The 17,099-nt window shown below is 38.2% G+C and overlaps 1 long non-coding RNA gene across 1 annotated transcript in view; it reads left to right on the forward strand.

The window, feature by feature from the left end:
- Window positions 1-1,152: 1,152 nt before the first annotated feature.
- Window positions 1,153-17,099, forward strand: part of LOC148224840 (uncharacterized) — a 72,435-nt gene continuing 56,488 nt past the window's right edge. Inside the window, exon 1 of the long non-coding RNA XR_015801539.1 lies at window positions 1,153-1,268. This is a non-coding gene — a long non-coding RNA (uncharacterized LOC148224840). The remainder of the gene's footprint in view (window positions 1,269-17,099) is intronic.

Consider the following 17,099-nt stretch of genomic DNA (forward strand, 5'->3'; position numbering starts at 1 on the left):
TCACTCAAACTATTGCTTTCTCTCTAGAGAAATTATTTTCATTTTATAAATAATTAAACTACATGATTCATTGTCACATGATATCATGGAGGCCAAAATGGGTTCACATCCCTCAGCACTGGTTTAAATGGTTATTTGGATGCAATCTCTGGTGTAGGAAATACACTTTTATAGCTGAATGGAGGAGGTATGTCAAGGTCCATTCAGAGGTCTCAGAGTTATAGGACTTGTACTTATTGTACTTGTACTTATTGTATTTTACAACTTAAACTTTGTAGTCCACTCAAATCTTTCAGATCCCTATGCATGCTCATTTTCCCAAACATCAGTTACAAGCCACTTTTCAAGAGAGGCACTTGAGCAGAATTGATCTTTGGTATCATTCGATTTGGCTGATTTTGTGTTCATATCATTACAGGATCAAGCTTAACTGCATTTGACAGACATTATCCAACAAAAAATTCTTAGTGACATCAGGTAGAGCTTACTTTTCCCAGAAATTGTATTTGATGAGTTGCAAGGTCTACATAGAGTGAAATGGCTTAAGGCTTGGATGAGCTTCAGCTGAATTTCTTGACATAAATCAATATATTTCAGAGATCTGAGCACTTTTTGTGGTTTGTTTCTGAGCTCCTAATTTCCTCTGTTCTTTGACATTATCATGAAAGAAAATATTTTGGAGGACATTTCCCAGCCCCCATCAGAGGAGTGAAGTTCTGTCACGATGCAAGGCAGCAGTTGGTCAGATAAAGATTTTAGCTGAATTCCTGACTGTTTGCTTGGTTGCAGAAGACAAAGAGAAAATGATGGTTAATTTATATGAACTCATAATTTAATCACTACTTTCCAGGCACAGCTATCCCACTACTCTACTATCTTTGACCTTGCAAACATAGATAAGTGGTTCAATGATTAGGAATTTCTTAACTTCATTATGTTCCAGTTTCCCATCTTGTTAGGAAGAAGAGATAGAAAGTTTGCCTTGGTAACAAATTTTGGATCCTCAAATGAAAGTTGATGTAGGGAGTACAATATAATCCCCCAGAGGAATGCTTGGCCAGGTGTTGCATATGCCTGCTTTAGGCATTGCAAGAATTTCACATACATTAGGCAGCCTGGGGGAGCTTCCTAGCTCCAAGTGGGAGTTTCTGCCCTGATTACAGCTCCTCACCCTTTTTCTCCCCATCTTCTTCTTTTCTGTGTGCTTTCTTATAGAAAGCTTGAACAAACACAGCTGCACAAAGAAGAAAAAGTCAAGGAGAGAGAAGGTATGCTTTTTCTTTGATTTATGTGTGTATTTTTCTAAATCTTAAGATGTCACAGTATTTAACAGAACATTTGAAATTTTTCTTGCTTATTCTTTGAGTTTAGGACATACGAAGTATTCATTTATGAGCACAAAATGATCTGCAGGGGTCTCTTCCTATCTGGTATATAGGATAACAGGACACCAGTAACACAGGTATACAGGGAATTCTTCTATTAGGCAATCAATCCAGCAAATATGAATAGGGTGATGGGAGTTTTGCCTTCATTATTTTCATGGTGAGAACATAACTAAGCTAGCACTAGAGCCTTTCCTGTTGTCATTCCTGCTTATGTTCTTCACAGCCAGCCTCTAATCCTCCTTTGATCTTCCCTCTATTTATTCCAAGTCACCCACAGGGCTCTGTGATTTAGAGCCAAAGTGTCTAGGGTTTAATTTCCCTGAAGGGTCTCGGTTATGAGTAGAGAACCTCTTTTGGAGAGGAGACTAAATGTAATCCTGATGCAGAAAAATTTCTGAAAAGCAAGAAACAGAACAGAAAATATGTTTTCTTTCCCACATTTTATTAAAGTGAAGGAATTCTCTGTTTTTTCAGCCTTAATTTTTTTCATCAACAAAGGTGACAGATGGAGGACTTGAAGAGTATGTATTGATGGTGTATATAGAAAGTATTTTCTGAGGAACTAGTGAGTCAAAAGAGGCCTCTTAGGCAACTTTCACCAAAAAGCCATCTGATAGATGGAAACATGCAGATAAAAATGCTCTGAAATGAAGTTTGCTGCCCTTGACCATTCTATGATAGACACATCAGTCATGTTTTTATTTTTGCATCATTACCTTCTGGAAAACCTTTGCTGCACTTGCAGATGCCTGCTCACAAAATCTTTTAATCAGAGAAGATGACATGACAGATTGACAGGTCCTGTTTCAGTGGAAGCTCTCACAGTTTCAGCTCTGTATCTGTGCAGCATTTACTGGCTGCATGACTGTGCTTTCAGGCTGACAACATCAGTCTCACCTGACACTCTCTGTTAGCTTCACTGCCAAATAACCTTTCAAGTAATAACTTGAATATAATATATTCTCACAGCAAAATGGTAATTTATAAAGGTTTAAGGAACTGGTGACTTGTCCAAGAACAGCATTTAGAGCTGGGCATTTTCATTGTAAGAGTAGGGGCTGAGAGTGGAGAATATGACAATTGTATTTATTTAGAAGTGTATTGCAATTTTATTGTTATAGTTCAGGTAGATACTCTGCTGAGGTATTTGAAAAGGCACAATTTGCATGTTGAAAAGATCCAATTTGCAAGTTTATGAGGAGGTTTTTATCGAAATGACATGGATAATGGCTTAACTCTTTGTGTTATCAAAAAATACAAAGGGAATGTGTCATGAGAGTACCCTGAAAAAGAAGAAAATAGCATAGCGAATCACTCAGCACCATTTCCACAATCCACTGATCAGTTTCTACTGCTCTAGTTCACCTGAATTTTTTTTTTTAAAAGATAGGTAATGTATGCTTATCTCAACTAAATTAAAGGAATTCTAAAGTTATTTATTTCCTAAATAAAGGAACTATAAGGCTAAAATAATTATAAGGCAACATTTTTTTAGCCCACACTTAACATAGGATATGGGTAGAATATGTAAACTACTGTCCTGTACAGTTCCACACTTTCTGTCTTAGTAGCTTCTGTGGGCTAACCAATTAACACAAAGGTCATTGTTCTCATTTTTCCAGTATCAACAGAACATTAAAGCAGCACATCTGTGATTATGTTGGTAGACAACGGATGCTGCAGCTGAGATGAAATTTCAGTTTCACAAAGGCTAAGACCAAAGTCCATAAATCTGGCAAAAAATCTACTGTGCATGGCAGGAGACAAAAGGAACTATCATGAAAGCACACAAGCAAGGAGAAGTGGAAATGGGGATGGCCATTATATTTTGATCAAAGGTGCATCTGATAATTTTTGTGAGAATTTTTGTGAGAAGTTAATAGCATGAGTCAAATGCCAAATGTTGCAACAATAATGTATAGATGCAAGTACAGGTAAGCTGTTTTCCTTTTGTGTTGCTCTCTACAACTACCTGAAAGGAGCTTGCAGTGAGATGGGTGTGTTGGTCTCTTCTCCCAGGTAACAGGTGTCAGGATGTGCCAGGGGGTGGTTGTTGTGCCAGGAGGGGTTTATATTATATTTTAGGATTTTTTTTTCATGTAAATGTTTAAAAAACATATATGGATAGGGCAATTCAGGACATGGTTTAATAGTGAATATGGATGTGGTGATGGGTTCATGGCTGGGCTAGGTGATATTATTTATAGCCTTAATAGTTCTGTGATTTGATATCATCACTGTGTTGTTGATACTCAGCTTAACTGGGAATGTGTCCTGTTGGACAGTGCTAGTAGAACTACATTCCTTTACATTTTGCTCTCTTTATCATAGAATCTTAGAATGGTTTGGGTTGGAAGGGACCTTGAAGATCACCCAGTTCTAACCCCCCTGCCATGGGCAGGGACACCTTCCACTAGACCACGTTCCTCAAAGTCCCATCCAAACTGGCCTCAAATACTTCCAAGAATTCCATAGAATTCCTCAATTTCTAGGGACTATAGGTCAGTTAAGACAAGCACTCAATAATGCAGAGGACTGTGTGAAAACGCTTGAAAGTTTTTCTCAGGTTTCTGACTGCCTTTGTTTGCACCAGAAATATGAGAGACAAACTCAATTTTTTTCATAACCAAGTGATAACTTTTAATTAGATTTCATCAAGAATAAGGCAGTGCTGATATTAAAGAAAGGGAAGAATTTTTTGATTTCACTTGAGTTGGGCTTGAATAATGACGAGAGGTCAAAAGGATTCTTATTTTAACTAAATCATTTCTCTGTGTCCTCCACGTAATTGACTTCTAATGCTGCAAGGTATGATCCTTCTCACCTCATTTGATTTCTCATTAACACTTGTAATGCAGACTTTCATTTCCAGGAATTACTGAATCAAATGTAATTTTTGTTTGAGACAAACCACACCTCAAAAAGCTGACATTATGCATAAACATACTAGCCAAAGAATTCAATGAGGAAATCTGATGCTCCAAGTTAGGTCTTGTTGCATAAGATATGGCTAAAGACAACTTCAGATTTGTTTGAAATAGAAAGAACAGAGGTGAATGAAGTTTTGCAGTCGTATTCCTTCTGAGTTACATATTGTTGGGAGAAGGAATGAATGCTAGAAACAAGTCAAGGGGTCTGCAAATTTGTGACACAGGTGCTGGATGAACTAAACTGCGGGGCTCAAGGAGCCAGTGGTTCAAAGTTTAACAGGTAACCATTGGAATAAGGTATTTGCTGGGTTTGTTATGGGGCCCAATGCCCTTCATGACCCATCTGGACTACATTAAGGAACATACCCTCAACAAATTAATGATAGACACACACTTGGAGTAAATGGCTGCCAAGAACATTTGCCATTTTTAGGGTCCTTAACCAGCTGGAGGAAGGGGCTGACAAGGACCTCTAGAAGTTCATTAAAGATGGATGCAAAGTTCTGGAGCTGTAGCACAACCACCAGGTTCAGCAGTTCAGACTGGGAACTGACTGGTTGTGTCACAGCTTTGCTGAGAAGGGCCTGAGGTCCTCATAGATGGCAAAATGATCATGAGTCAGCACCTCTTAACACCTAACTTAGGTGCTAAAACAGAATACCACTTTTATGCAATTACTCATGAGTCTCGGTACCAGTCCTAGGGGTTCTTGGGCTCTGATACCTTCTAGACTGCAGCTGGGCCCTCCTCAGAGTGCCAGCAGGGGTACGGGGCAGGAGCTGGGTGTTTCTTCAGTCCAGGGGTTTTCCAGATGCCTTAAGGTCCCATCTGTGTTGCCAGAACTGATGCCTGGAAATGTGGAGGCCCATGGGCCTGCCACAGCTCTGCCCGCAGCCTTGCCCTGGAGGGATGTCCCTTGAATGGAAGGTCCTTTGAATGGGCTGTGATTACCTTATCTCAACCCTCCTGGAAGGATGCTCCTTAGGTTGGCACATCTTTTCTTATCATGGTGAGCTATCCCTGAAAAGCTTCTGTTATCCCACCATGCCCTAGTACCCATGTTAATCCTTTGTAACCATTGGTCTTTCCCCCTTGGTACCACCCTTACTTTCCCCCCCAAAAAACCCCGGTTTTTCCCCAGTTCTTGAGGGAGCTGTCATCCCTGGCTCCCTTCACAGAGCTGCTGGATAATAAAGGAATCTCTGTGGAATCTCCATCCAACGCTCCTGTCTCTCTGTCCCAGAGTCAGCCTGGGATAGCCTAGCAAGCAGAGCTGAAATCACTGAGCTGATCTCACTGAGAGCTGATCACTTGTGGCCACAGGCCACGCTTGCTGAGGCTTATCCAGCGGCTAGGAGACCTGCCAGAAGAGCCCCTAGAAGGCAGTTTCTTGGGGGACTCTCTCTGGGAAGGCTGGCAACTTTCTGGGTCTGGAGCATCGGATCTCCACGGAGCCCAAAGCAGTCAACATGGAAAGGCTGACCTGGAACAGAGACTAGACAGAGCAAAAGGAATAAAAATAAGTATTTATTTTATTTTACCAAGGATACACCTTGGGCAGTGCAAGAGCCCAGCTGGGGCTACATCCAAATCAAATCTACAGTGGATCCCGGTCACAAGTCTCTACACTTTTAAAATTTTTGGTTCATCTACATATTGGAGCCAATTGTCCAACCACAGCCCCAAGCTATGAAATATCAGCCCCCTGGCTTGCCCCCTTTCCCTCGCCATTGTTTATGCTTTTTGGGTATTGGGTGTCCCTGGTTCTCTAGCTAGAAAGGGTCTAGCTACCCTGCAAAAAGAACCTACCAAACCCAATAAGAAGGTTTAGAGTTACACACTAAGCAGCAGAGAATCTGAAAAATATAAAAACTAAAACCCAAGGCATCAATGTCCATGTGGCAGTGAAGGCTGGCCATCTGGGCCATGCTGATGAGAGCATAAGCAGGAGATCTAACAGTATGGCTGTACCTCTTTGCTTGACATTTGTCAGACCACATCTGGAGTTCAATTTACTTTTGGACTAGATGGTCTTCAGGGTATTCTTCTGACACGAATTCTTCTGTGTTTGTAAAAAATAGGAATTTTCAAAGTAACAGTTGAAAATATTATTTGGCACAGCACTGTGATGTATGGTGTTTTTATCAAAAAAATATGTCTGTACTTCATAAATGGATTGATTTCTGCTTCATTATGCTTAATAAGATTTTTAGCTGAGGACATGAGATTTTTTTGAGGATGGATAAGCAATGTGATAGCCTTAAGGCATTAACTTTAATATGAAGCTGTATGAAATTTTCTGAGATAATGAAGAGAAAGAAGAATGCGAAGAATTTATTTTTCAGGTTTGGAGATTTCCAAGAAGAGGAGGTACTTGGCTTTATACTGAAGCACAAATAGGAACCATAACTTTGTATTGTTAACTGTATTGGAGTGAAAATTAACTTAGTGTTAATGCCTAGAAATGTACAGAATTTACAGATTGGTGTCAGTGTGATTATGTTTTCAGATTCCGTAGCAATGTTAAACATCTATTTTCAGCTGGCTTATTTTGCCTAATATTTGATTGTTTCAGCATGTTGACTTTCTATCTGTATCTTTGCATCAAGAAAACCATCTAATCAAGAAATCATCTTTGGTTTTGCTACTAGTATGGAATAAACTGTGGGTTTGCTGTAAGCATGGATTAAATCATAAAAATCAGTGAAAGTGTCATTTTTTTCCAGTTTCTGCTGAAACTTGCAGTTGATTTTGAAAGGGTTTGAGTACAATAATGTTTTAGGTTGATTGAGATACTTATGTAGATACAGATACACAGAACCATAGATTCTTTCATAATTTTATATAGAGTTTTGAGAAAATGTGTCCCATTGCTTCAAAATCAAAACAGATTTTAAATTAAAGAAAAAAGAAAGGAAAAAAACCCAGCACCCAATGAAAACCATAAAACCATATCCAATATTTCTCCAGCACTGCTTGCATGAAGTTTTTTGGTTGCCACAATTTATCTTAGACCTGACTTGCACAAGTCATCTAAGATATCTTGCTGTCTCACTATTAATGAATCTCCTACTATTTAGAAACCACTCATTCTCTTGAACTTTCATTGCTAAGACTCTGAGTGAGTGTCTAATGTAACTTTTTAAAGAAAATATTTAGACTGTATTTTCAGGCAGTTTGAAAAAAAAAATAATTTGAACTTAGGGTGTAAGATCATTGGGATTTGTCATACACTGATGTTCTCCAACAGATCTGGTTACTCTGTTTTTATACAAAGCATATTTGACTGTTAAATACAGAGATGAAGAGTTGTTAAAAATCTGGGGGGTGGAGGGTTAAATCCCTGCTTAACTGGCTATACATCAAACATGGTTTAAATCTCAGTCTCTTTAGTCATTCAAACTTCCAAACATATGGATAAAGTAAGCAATGGCTGACACTCAGCAGTCTAATCACACCTCTCTGGGGAAATTCTGCATCAGGAAAAGGAATCAGCTTGTTCCAAATCATCCTGAAGTACAACAGAAGCACCAGACTAATGGCTCATATGTAAAATATATTAGAGACAAGCAAGAAGCTCTATTCTCTAATGTTTCATAGAAGGAAAGAAAGTAAACAGAAATTATCTTTGATGACATAATCAATGGGTGAAGGAAAATATAATAATTGTGGCTCTTTCCCTCTTTCTACTTGATATTTATGCACCCCTTAATTACATTCTCATTTTTAAATTTCTCTTGCTTTTTGTGAGAAATTCCTCAAAGTGCTACTTTCACTGGCAAGTTTAAAATGCTAAAAAAAGCAAGTGGTGAAAAAAGAATCATTGTCAAGCAGCATCCAAAGGGCTTGTTATTATTTGTCTAGAAGGACATCTTGGTTCAAAATTTCATTTGAACTTGTTTTCTTGGTTTTTTTTTTAATTTCAAAGTTAGTGAAAAGAGAAGACCTAATACTCATTGTCTGCTAATTCTCTAGAACTTACTCTGCCTAATTCTTTTCTGTTTAAGCTAGTCCCCTTTGTTTTCATATCGCCTATGCATGTTAGAATTGCATAATCCACTCAAAGATCTAAATATATACCAAGTATATACTTGGTACCCTGTAGGTGTTTATGAATATATAAAGGATAGGTATGCAGACATGTAGGAAGCTGAAAAATTTCATGCAAAAAAACCTTAGATGAAGTTTAGCAGAGCATATTCCTCCTTGGATACTGCAAAGGAAATAAGCCATGACATTCCCCATGGGAATCGTACACAGCTGTGTCGGTGGATGACGTAAGGAACTATTTCTTTATAGAGGCAGTGGTCAAACACTAGAACAGACTGTCTGGAGAAATGTTTGATACCTGCAGCCTCACAATGTTCAAGAAGCATTTGGACAATGCCCTTAACAACCTGCTTTAATTTTTGATCAGGCCTGAATTGGTCAGGCAGTTGGGCTAGATGATTGCTGTAGATCTCTTCCAATTAAGATTATTCTACTCTACTCTATCCCACTCTGTTCTTCAGAGCTGCATCAAGAGACTGAATTATTCCTATTGCCATCCTCCATTATGTCACCATGTAACTTCCCATATGAATGTGCTAAATTAAGAGAAAACTTCATGTTTTCGAATGTTCATCTAGTAGCTGCACTTCCAAGCCTGGGCTCAAGAGGGAAACGAGTATCTGCACAGCTTGCATATGTTCATTTATCATGTGAAAATAAATAAATGCATAAGAAGAGTAGATCCATTGCTGCCTTGTCTAGGTTAGGGGGTAAAATTTAGGGTTCCAGGAACTTTCTCCAGAGCCCTTTGAAGTTATCTCCCTGTCCTCATTAACTCTCTAAGAAACTTCAACTCTTTTTTTGGAGGGCTGTTTTGCTATTAATTGTTCATTGGCTTGCTGTGTTTGTTAGTCAAGCTGGCTGGATTTCAGTCTAGATTAATCTGGATTTCAGGGAAGGTTTGCCTTGCTGTATTAATTCCTGAAGTTCATACTTATCTCATTTGCCTTTTTGGCCTTATTGCATTCAAATCAGGAGGTCAAAATTCTCTGGATAGGCTCTGCTCTCTTTCAGCTCTTAGTGGATCGGATGCTTTAACTTTTTGATAAAAAAGCCAGGAGCTTACAGCTTCTGCTAACATAATTAAAGGCTTCAAGAAGTTCAGGGTCTGAGTAGTCTTCTGATGAGTGCTATAGGATTCAGCTGTTATGTGGAAGGCTTGGTTAATCTCTAGCTGTAAAAACAAGTACTGCTGCAGTAGTTTGGGGGCTGGATTCCTCCCCCAGATTTGTGACTGGGCTTCCTACGTGGGGTGAACATGGAGTGAGTAGGATCTGTGGAGGTGCCAATTGAACCAGCTAATACAGAAAAAGTAAGTGCAGAGGCATTTTGCTGCCTTCTTAGGGTATGATCTTGCCCTCTGTGTGTCTGGAGTGCTCAGGTTAGGTATCCAGACTGAGACACAGAGGTGTGCACTTCAGCAGTGCACATATGGCTTCCTTCCATGAGGAAAAGCACAAGAGTGAACTGATACTTTGTATGCACAGACCTAGGAGCTGGAATTCCCATCCGCACTCATTTAAAGTAATTTGTTGCTGTTACTGGAGGCAGATTGCTCTGACAGGCTTCAGAGTACCCTAAGTTTGTCCATTCCCTTGTAAAAGTTGTGTTGCTGAAAACTCCCAGGGTACCAAAGGCCAGATTGCTCAAGCTGGACCTTGGCCATATTGCTTCCAGTATTTAGTGTGGACAGGGACAATCCTGCCTTGTGCTTGCTGTGGCAAGATTGTGACTATGTTGTGCACTAATTATGTAGATGTGAATTAGGCAAAATGTGCTCAGACTCTAGAAAACAGAGAAGGAAATAATCAAGAGCAGGACTAGAAGTGTCTAGAGATATTCAAAGTAAAAAATCAATTTATCGTTTGTATACGGTGAAAACTGGACAAAACTGGATTTCAGATCTAAAGTTTCCTTGTTTTGGTACATAAATCAGACATATTTATATATTTTGGGGTTTAGTTAATACATTTCTTTGAACAAAAAGAATCGAACATCTCATTTCTGATTCAATTTAGCTCTGAGTATTCAATTCCATTAAGATTCTTTGAAAATATTATTGGAAGTTTCAAAAGTCTATGTCCAATTGTAGATTTATATCAAGCAGTAACCCTCAGACACATCTGTGGTCCAAAATGAAAGCAATTTAAAGAAGAGTTTTTCTTCTTTCTCCCATCCATGTTTGTTGAGTCCAGTGCAGAAATGGTAGCAATTACCAATTTAGCAATGCACATAGTATGAATTTATTTTTCCCTGGAAGTTAGATATGCCTAGATGGATAGCTAGTTGAAACAGGGAATGTTTTGGTACACTTATCTCCTTGGTTAATTGGAAATACCCTGCAATCAGTGGCTGCTCTGTAACTGATAGGAGTGAGCTGCTGAAACAACAGCAGTGGGTGATTTCATCGGTCAAAATTGTCAGTGACATTGATGATAAGGCCACTTGGCATCAATTACTATATAAATAAAATGTGGAGAAGGGAAGAAATGTCATGAGGACAAATGCATAAAATTTCGAAGAACTTTTAAATGCTAGAGCTGAAATGGCAGTAATTTCTCTTTTTTTATTGTGAAAGACTTAAAAAAAGACTATAAAAAGAAATAAATTAGCAATAAATGTAATGTGTCACATCTATCTCCTTAATTCTCTTGGTCTTGATATAATTATTCACTCTCACAACTCAATTATGAATTTTTAATATGACATTCAAGATATAAACTGAAATTGCTACTCTTGTCAAATTGGTGGAGAAAAGAACAAGTGGTCTACTCTGGTTACTGAAAGTGAAAAATGTGCATCAGAGGAGACCCCTGGTCATCTGGGAAAATCCACTAAAAAACAGAGTTGATGCAAGGCTTTTGTAGAAGTTATGCCACACTTCAGTCTGATAAATTCCAGTGACATCAAGAAGAGCAAGACAGGTGAAAAATTTTGAATTAAAATTACCTACTTTCATCTCTTCCTGAAAGCTCCAAAATTCTTAAAGTCTGATGTGATTTTTAATAAAAGCAGAAATGTTTAAGATTCAGACTTGAAAAGAATAAAGCAATGGAAGAGCTTTTTATTAGTCTCCTTGCTTAGATACTTTCATGAGAGCTGCAAGAAGTCTGCTGCTAATGAAAAGACATTTTGAGTAACCATTAAGAACTCAGTTTAATGTGATATATTAATTCAAAGGGGATAGTGAAATGCTAAATGCAAATGCTGTCCACCAGCTAAATGATTGCAGACTACTTTCACTCTGATTTTGGCTTCGAACTCTACTGCCTTAAATTTGCAATTGGGCTTAGTTTGGTAATAGAAGCCATTCATGTGCAGAGGTCCACAACTCAGAATTGCTGAATCCAGTGTTTAATGCGTGAAGATACCTCTTTGCTGGATAAAATGACTTTAAGTAAAAGCCTTTCCTTAAATTTATTCACTATTTCTGTGATTAACAACATCTTTAGTAGCTACATTTTCAAGAGGCAGAATCAGCTTTCATGTGCAGCAGAGATTACTCCTCTGTCTACACAATCATTTCTTTATAAAGGACCTATGCTCTGAGCTAACAAGCAGCTATTATTTCTACAAAGCTACGTGTGTGTGATTCTTAGAGAAAAATTGGACTCTGAGATAATTTTTAGTTATGGAGTGAAAGGTTACTTTTCAAAAATTGTCTTCAGTGTTAAATATCCCTTTCAATAGTCTTTAAATTTGGAGACAAAACCAATTGGTCAGAAAATTAATAGTTTCTTATTACAAATGTACTACTTTAATATTTTTGTGCTTCTGGGCTCTGGTTTTAATTTCATGTGAAAGCACTACATTTTCAAATTTATATAGAAAAACACATAGCATTTTGTTGCTATGGCAATATAGATCCCTATTTCTCCATTTATGAATAATAATAAAAATATAATTAAATCTAGTTGCATTTTTGTTCCAATATTTCCTGAAGCTAGACTTTCATGAAGATATAGTATACACTCAATTTAAACAACTTTATTGCCTTCTTTAACAGGATTTTATATTCTGCTTGGATTTTTTTTTAAAGCTCTAAGCATTGATTTTAGCTTATGCTACCCCATTGGCAAATATTAATGAATAAATTCAAAATGTGAAGCATTTTATTAGGACAGTCAAGCAGTGGAACATATTGCCCAGACAGGTTAGGATAAACTTCACCTTGGAGCTCATCCCAACAAATGCTACTTGAAGCAAGAGGCTGGACTGGGATTATTCTGTAATTCTTTTCTTTGGGTCCATCTTATTTGCAATTCCCAAGAGCCCAGTTTATGTCAGCTTGAAAACATAAAATGGGACTATGTGAGGAATTTTTTCCAAAATCTTCTGTATCTAGTTTAGGAATGTAGCTGGCATTGCTGAGAAAGTCTGCTCTCAAAGGCTTCATCACTGTGCTTCATTTCACTCTAATGTTGTTACTAGCTTTAATTAGTTTTTTGTTTTAATTTTGTCTTCTGTATCATTTGAGGTCACACCTTGACATTTTCCTTGGATCATTCAAGGAAATTCTTAGACCTGAAACATATAACTTTTTGGTTGTTATTAGCTTTTACTTCAAACTCCAGCTAGAAATCAGGTGTTGTAGTCTGATAGTGCCATATGATGCTATATCTTCCTTCCCAAAGGTGTCAAACTCTCAGGTTTAGACTGGAAGACTGTCTGGGAACACCCTCAGGCAGAAAGACACTATGAAATTAGACCTTTGACTTCATAGAGTGTGAGCTGAGCACTGCAAATTTGATCTGTGGAGCAGTGGGCACTTCAAAACAGACCATTCATCAACTGAGGTATCTATTTGTAGATACATATATAAATGTGTATGTATCTGTATATGATGCCTATATATGTGATATTTTTAATATAAATTGTATTTAAACATATATAAAACAGAGGAACCTCTGTTGCTTTTCATATATATGCATACCTGCTGGAGATTAGGGCCTCACAAGATTTTTGTAATGACACTGTTGTGTAAATTATTATCATGGTGAAAATTTCATTGCACCTTAAATTCAATTATAATATGTATCCTTCACATTCCTAGATGACCAGTTCAGGTCAGTTAACTATAAAAAAGGTAATTTTTCTAAATTGTATTTTATTTTCTGTCATGGATATTCCACATAAAACATATATATAATGCAAAAATAATTTAAAAATACTATAAAGTTTTAGGCATGTATGTATAAGTGCACAAATATATATATATATGTGTGGGTGTATACACAGCCATACAGAGAGCAAACTTAAGGGCTTTTTTTGCATGATGTTCTGTACTTCTAGGATTCCAGACAATTATTTGAGACTTTCAAATTAGAAAGATCTGTTAAAGGGGAGTTTGTCTTTATTATTCTGATCTGTCATTTCTTTTATGTAACAAGCCAGCTGTTATTTGAACAGCATCATTCATTTCCTCAATGGAATGATGACACTACAATCAGCCTTCATTATCTTCACATGCTCTTATATGAGAACTAAGTGCAGAGGAAATACTTTGTAATTACTCTAGGCAGATTTCCCACATGTTAGAGATGCCATAGATGGGATTAATGAATATCACTTGAAAAGGTTGAAGTAGACAAAAACAAAATTAGGCTTCAGTAATCGCAACATGCAGATGGGTTGAAATGCTAGTGGGAAAAAATCCCATCAGCAATTAAACTTGCTTCTTGGAACAGCAGATGTGCATAGTCTCTTTACTGAATATTGAGCACTCTTGAAAGAAATTTGTAGAGGAAGAATGCTGAAATACACACAGATCTGCTCAGGCAGGGCTGGGACAAGTGACAGGCTTGTGCTTACTTTATTTAGTAGGCATCATGACTTGCCCCCATCTCTGCCCAAAAGAATCCCAAAGTTCTGCTTGATATTCTTGCTACTTCTGCTGCTTTCTATTACGGAAAGCTCTTCCACCATCAGAGACCTGTAAAAGGACTGATCAAGGACAGCAATGATATGGGACGGATCGGCTCTTTAATCTCTGAGGAGAATCACTGGTCTGCAAAGGAGACATTTCTCAAGCCCTATTTTGTAGCAATAGCAGAAAAGTGTCTCGGCTTCCTCTCCAGGTAATCTTCAAGATTACTTACCAGTTAGAAAAATACAGCTGAAAAGCCACCAACACAACCAATTTAATCACCTAGAGGACTTGCTCTGAGTCACCAAGCAGGGAGTTGCAATGTAGAGAGGGAAATGCATCAGTGAACAACACAACTATTGGACCAGTTGTTTCAGTTTGTAGTGCTTGGTTCCAAGCCAAATCTGACTTGTGAGGTCCAAACAAAAGGTCCACAGCCATCACTGCAGGATGCCTCTTGTTACAAGACCTGGGAAAGTAGGAAGGATAAAGTGAGCAAGGAGGCACGTTGCAGGGTTTCTACTTGAGTGAATTTTTCATTGACAGCTTTTCTTCTCATATATTCTGCTGGTCCGTGTGTAGAGTGACATCAGAGCACTTGAAATAAGTATTCTAACTCCTCAGTTACTGAAAAGTGGACTCCAGCCTTTTTGGTTGTAGCAAGTGGAAGGAATTTGACTATTAGAGAGCTGTCATCTTCCACATTGTACAGAAGAAGTCCTCGACCTGACCCAGTGGTCAAAAATACATTTACTATAAAAAGGGGCTTTTGTTCGTTAAGGGTGAACTTAAGCTCCCTTCTCTCTCTCCTATGATGGGAAGAGAGTGGTTTCTGCTGTTCCCAGACCACAGGTAGATCTCAGGCTGGATCCAGAATCTGGCACTATGGACATGGTAGGTAGAGATGTATGCAGCCATAGAAGCAAAAACAGATAAAGAGATGCAGCATTTTAGAAATAACCAGGTGGACCAAGTCTTATATGTGATTTGATCTCAGAATCTATAATGACTTCAGCTCACATCTTACACCTAACAGTTATGAAAGAAGAGAAGAAATCTTTTGGAATTGCTTAGTTGCAGTCCAAAAGCACTGATCTGTCCCTGTAGGAAGCCAACTTTGTTCTTGATTGCAGTTATAATATGAAAAACACTATGTTTGTCACTGAAAGGTCTGTATGTGCCTACCTGTTATTTCTGTTCACTGTTATTTCCTCTTTGAGGGATGTGGGAAAACATGCCTGCTACTGTTATGTTTAAAACCTTGCTAGGAACAAAAGGGAACACTTTATATACATACATATATACATACATGCATATTGTTAGAACACATATTTATTTTTAGAATAAGCAAAATTATAACAATCAAGCCAAAATACAGCTAATTGTTAGTCAATTCCAGCAACATTAACTGTTGTAGTCTGAGGTAATATGGAAAAACCTCCACAATAATACTCTTAAAATGATTTTGAAGACAGCTTAGCAACATCTCCCCTTTTTCCTGGAGCTGTGCTCACTCTTGCAGTGTCCCTATGGACCTTACAGCAGCTAGTTCCAGTTACCCCCAAGCAGAGGAGTGTGCATGGAGGGGGAAAGGTCCATGACCTAGTGGGTGGTATCCCTACCCTTAGTGGAGGGGTGGAACTAGGTGATCTTTAGGATCCCTTCCAGCCTAAGCCATTCCATGATTCTATGAGTCCTGGACATCCTGCACCCTTCAGGAGGAGAACTACAGTGGTCGTAGGGGTACATTCCTCCTCTCCTTGGTCTTGGCACCCATCATGTTAACATGTTAACAAGACCTACTTTTACTCTCTGAGCATCACCCCAAATCCTTTGGTGGCTCTTGTGAACATGGAGGGCTGTTGTGCATCACACAGTAGCTACCCGAGTCTGTTGGATCTTTACCACACAGAAAGCTGCCTTCCCAAAAGCTAAAAATCAGGCACTAGTCCCTTGAGTATTGCTAAAACTAGCTCAAGCTCAGAGAAATCCTGAGTGCCTCCACTGTCACTTCTGTATCAAGCCTGTGATCTTGTGTGACTGAATTACATTTATTAATGCACAATACCACTCTGTGATTAGTGGTGGTGAACAGAAACTGTTACCCTATTCAGCAGTGACTATTCAACCTGTGAATAACTATATGGGAGTGGTGTAAAGCTTACGTCTTTACCCTAATAAAATAATCTTCAGTTTTTATTTCCCTTTGGTTTGCAGCACCTTTCTCCCCATTCTACAGTCAAATCTCTTTTCATATGAATGCAATTTTGAGAAAAATATTTAGAAATCACAACTGCTGTGAGCTCACAGCAGCCTGGTTTGAACTGAGGCAGTGCATACAATAAAAACCTGCCAGCCAATGTCAGGTATTTATGGAATTTTCCACAGGAGGAAAAATTAGTCGGGTATACCCTCTATCGATTTTCTGTTTATTCATCAATTTATATTTAGGTCAGTATGTATTCAATCATTATGTCCATGTCCTTTTTTGAACCCTTGTACTTTTCAGAATCTTATTTTTAACTAATGATTTGTGAATTAAACCACAAAAAATGTGTTATTATGTGTTCGTAGTTCCACAAGAAGCTGATCTCCAGTTCTGGGTAAGGCCTTAACTACATGGCAACTGGATTCCCGTGAGTAGAACCCTCCAAACAGCTGCCATATACAGCTTGTTTTGTCCACAGTCTCATACACAGCTTCCCATCTCTGCAAAAGTCTTTCAAGCATAGATAAAGAATTAGTTGCAGAGATCAGCAGATGGTTTTCATTGTTATTATTCCTACAGGCACCTAAAATGGTTAAATCAATGAGCAGGCTTTGGAATGGTATTTTCTCTTCTATTTTTCATTTTTGTTTTCAAAG

Source organism: Sturnus vulgaris, chromosome 2 (genome assembly GCF_052056855.1).
Source record: "Sturnus vulgaris isolate bStuVul1 chromosome 2, bStuVul1.hap1, whole genome shotgun sequence".
Classification (NCBI taxonomy): domain Eukaryota; kingdom Metazoa; phylum Chordata; class Aves; order Passeriformes; family Sturnidae; genus Sturnus; species Sturnus vulgaris.